Source organism: Bombus huntii, chromosome 13, assembly GCF_024542735.1.
Source record: "Bombus huntii isolate Logan2020A chromosome 13, iyBomHunt1.1, whole genome shotgun sequence".
Lineage (NCBI taxonomy): Eukaryota > Metazoa > Arthropoda > Insecta > Hymenoptera > Apidae > Bombus > Bombus huntii.
The window spans coordinates 1,512,251-1,517,048 of NC_066250.1; positions in this window are offsets into that span (position 1 = coordinate 1,512,251).

A 4,798-nucleotide genomic window follows, 5' to 3' on the forward strand; every position below is an offset into this window, starting at 1 on the left:
AGAAAGAGTCGGCGCAGGAGTTCGACATTCCTCGAGTTTTACGAGTTCTGGCTAGATCGAACGATACGTGGTTAGCCAGAAGGATAAGTGCTTGTCAGGGCGTTGAATCATTATTAGGTTGAAACAACACTAGCCGTCAGCAGTGAAACGAGCGATACTCGTACACTGTTATCACAGAACACGGTTTTATCAGTGCTGCGATATGGTAACGAGGTCTGTACCTACGGATGTCTGTTGCGGTTTTTGCGCTCCACATCTCGAGGTTTCTTGCTAGTTCTTGATTAAAATGTTTACGCTCTGTTGCCTCGCGACAATTGTACTTTCCGCGAGCAATCGACTACGTCGAAAAATTCACAAATACATAATATGTAACTGAAATATTTAATTCGGTATAGCGGACTCAAGAATGTTTTCAATTTACACAGGTAATAATCGTTCCTTGTTTTCTCGATGCTCGACGTTTTCTCGGCGCTACTTCTTACATGTATCTTTTACTTTTAAAGAACGTTTATCGACGCTAACGACTAATGTCTTATGAAATTTCGCCGATAACATCGATTCGGTTGTGCGCAAGAGCAGAGCATATATAATAAATGGTTTTACGAGTAACTATAGCGGCCTATCGTAACCAGAAACGTAACGTCCCTGGACACCCTTTCCTCCCAGGACGGATGTACAACGTCAGTCTCGCGTGCTCACCAATTTCGTTGATTAAAGCGCACCTTCATCGGTGATATCCTCCATTAATCTCGCATCGGGTCGAGCGCATCGCGGATCGCATTCCCCGATGCGCGATGTGTGTCTCTGGCGACCGAGAAGAATCGGATGCAACGTGTTAGGGCGCATTCTCACTGGTCAGTCAACCACGAAGCGTAGACGCGCACTTTGCTAATATCCTGATCCATCCTGCCATCGTTACAATTTATTTCATCGACGCCCATTTGTACCAAAGCATGCTTTTCAAGTTTGCGCGTGGAGGCCCCATCGCGTCTTCGTCTGAGTCTCATTATCAAACTTGAGATGGTCCCACCGATAATTTCCACGTAACGTGTAGCAACGCGACTCGGCGTTATCCTTCTTTGCACGGCCACCACACGTCCTTACGTATGTTGTTGGATTCGTAAACGTGTAGAAATTGTCGAAAGGTTAAGGATAGAAGTGTAAGTCGAATACGTGAAATTGGAATTTAGCAGTTATTCTAGTGATTTAAGAGGACGTATTTTCTTCGGGCATTTGTACGGACAGGTAAAGATAGTTCGGATCGAATAGGAATGTTTGAACTGTTAGAGGTATCGTTTTAAAAGTCTTTTGAAATTTATCGAGATATTTCTAGCGTGTTAGGGAGGGTTCGGAACATTCGATAGTTTGAGTCGATGAAGTAAAAATCCTTTGAATAATCAAAGTCACTTCAGTTTAACTAAAGACAAAAGTCATATCTTTTCGTTTGAAAACATTTATCTGCTCGCGTAGCTCGTTCAGTAATCGAAAACAGGAAAGACACCTATAACTTTTATCAATTACTTTTTTACCATTGCTCTTTTTGGAGGCTGAAATTCGGCTGCCTTATTCTCGATGTCCTTAGATCAAAAAATCAGATCGGACCACCTGTGATTAGCTCTGCAGTTTGCAGCTTCGTCGAATATTCTCTGCGACGAGTGACCAGCATTTTAAAACCAACTATCGAGGATAGAAAAGGTTAATTACCACTATCCTTAGTTTCAATCGAAAGCGAAAGAAGAATTGCATTACTTTGAAAAATATCACGAAGAAATCCCATCGTATTTAGGTTAAAATCGTTCATTTCACGGAAAAAGTATCGGAAGCAATCGGTGGAAGAGTCGGACGATAGTAAAAAGTAGGATACCGGTGGAAACGCACCCTTATGTCGGAGACGATGCAAGAAGCAGGGCGAGGCGCACCGTATCGCATCTGCGTGCTCTCTTTAAAGGCGTTGGGCGTTCACCCCGACCTCGCCAGCCCGGTGCAACTGGTTCAAATGCATATTGCCTAGCGCAGAGGTGCACTACTGGTAGCGTCCTCTCCTCCTCTCTCCCTCTCTCTCTTTCTCTCTTTCTCTCTCACTCGGCTTAATGGAGCTTGCAATTCTGGACCACGCTCTGGCAAGCTGCTCGCGTATTTTGACATTTACTACTGGCTCGTCGTTGGTGATTTTGCATAGACGACTAGCCAACTGCAAATCGAATCACGGGGCTGGCAGAGCGTGGCGAGAGCTTCCACGCGCGCCGCTCGATCGCCGATCGATAATTGGTTCGCGCGCAACACGTGCCGCGTTATAAATCCAACCAACCATCCTTTATGACGAAACTTTAATTGACAGTAGACGCTTTGTGGTTTAATTAGAGATTGGTGTAACGGTGACAAATGAGAGGAATCGATGATAAAATGGAGGAAATGTAATGGTTGTTTAAAAGCTTGATCAAATGATGACGACGTAAAGGGATAATTAGGCATCGCGGCGTAGTTTAACTTTATGAAGATTTTAGTTCTGGTAATTCTGATTGAAAGATTAACGGAGGAATTACTTAACGAAGCGTTTCTAGATACGTCGCACTGGTATATTCCTTTTGGAAGAAGGTACCTATCACAGAGGTGTCCCTTATTCTCTATTTTACATTTTTCAACGAACCACTATCACGAAACAATCAACGAAATCTCTCGCTTCTCTCGAATTGCACATTTACGTGGTAATCGAAGTTGGAACGCAGATTTTCGAACAAAGGGCTTTGTCTTTGGTTGGCATAAATTTCTTTCCTAACGTAGATACTAGACCGGCACAGACCGCGCAACGAACATATGGTACTTTTCTGATTGCACCGCCGCTATAATTTCTTAGTTTACCCCCCTCACGCTAATGGATGCAAAAGGATAATGCTCGGGTAGCACCGCTTCTGTAGATTATCGCATAACAGAAGCAAGAAAGGGACGGATGACCATTAATGGTACAGTACCTTCGATAGGATGCTTTTGTTTTATCGATACAATTGCACGGCGCGACCGCGGTAAAACAACTACGATCTGTAATGGATACCCTCGAACACATGTGCTGGTCATTGATGAGGACGATAAAGTCGATACCGATTCTGGAACGAGCGTGGGCGATCTTTCAAACACGATAAATGCGTTGCTCCGTTTCAATGCCGACGATACTCGCCACAATGAAGTTTTTCAAGGTGGAATGAATTGCTCTCCACGAAGAATATCATTATGAATAAGTTAGGCGATCGGTTATAGCTTGATTTTGTAGAGGGAGCTCGACGCAAACTAATGTCAGCTTTTCAGTTTTCGATTTTTTTTTTATTTTTAGTCGACTCGATTATTCTGGTCCCTTTACTTTACAAATTTTATCAGATTCGCCAGTTTTCTGAACTTTTCAATTTTCTATAGTTCTTAGATAAGAAAGATAAGCAGAGATGGGCGTCCGAATCTAAACTTCGACACGATTCGTGGTTTCGCAAGACTGTGGGATTCGAATACGATTCGGAATTTAGAACTCTCGAATGTTTTGATAACGTTGGAAATCTTGAAACTCTAATCACGAGTTGTGAAAGTTTCGACGGATACTGAAAGCGCGGCGAGTATTTGATATCTGACAAGCTTTTTAATGGTTTCTGTTCAAACAGTATCACAGGTATCTTTCTCGAAAGAGATACGGAAACTATACAAAAATTTCGACGATTCTAATCGTTTACGTTACGTTTTGAGATAAAAATGTCGTATAAATGTGCCGCGCGTTGTTCGACGAGCTTGCTAATCAACGAAAAATCGGTTGTTACATCGGATCGAACCTGTGTTCGCGATTCGCCATTAAAGTGGTCGACCGAATCGAGGTACTGGTCGCGCGAGCACTCGCGTGTAGCAGCGCACAGAGGCATAAGCGGCGGCGCATGCCTGGAGCAACGTCGTTGGTCGGTTTTTCTGGTTCGCGAGGGCCAGAAAGAAGTTGGCCGCAATTAACGGCTCCGTAAATTTACATACGTCGGCGATCGGCGGGGATAAATGGCCAGAAGTCGTCCTACGCCGCGGAACCAGCCGAAGCCGCGGATAAGTAATCGCGTAAATCTCCGACAAGCAAAAAAGGATGTTCGTTCCCAGAAGAAGCGATTTCGTAATTTTCATTCGGAAATTGATTTCGCGATCTATCTTCGGGCCTCCAGAAAATTATCGTTAGTCTTTCCACAGAAACAATTTCTTAAGAAGCGAGTACTTTTCTGGATCGAGCGTGTCTTTTTGGAGTCTCTGGAACCTTTCAACACGTTCACAAACAGCTTGCTGAACGTAGAATGATTACAGAGTTTCGTTCAATTCGAAGGAGTTAGCTGGTAGACAATATGTTGATATTTCATTATGTCAGTGATATTACGTTATCGAGTAACGTCTTTGAAGACGTTTTGTAAGATTCGATAAGGAAGTTTCCTTATTGCGAAGCTACTGGTACCTTTTTATCAGACGTTACAACGAGCTGTTATCGAGAAAACAGTGATTCAACGATACAACTATTACAAATTGTTACGATAGCTGCTAGTTATGTACAAATAGTATTACGTGAATTTAATAGTTGATCGCGAATTATTCCGTTCATCTTGATCTTTCTAACTTTTACATACAAAAAATCGAGTTTGCGAAACAAAATTTAAAGATTTCCCATGGACGGTGCGCAGATCGATTTCGATTCCAAACGTTCCATTGATCGTCTCTCCATTAACAAGTTGCTCAAATAAATTCCTGGATGGTAATTAAAGCTGGAACCGGTGGATTTCTTGCAGGGAAGCGGATGGCC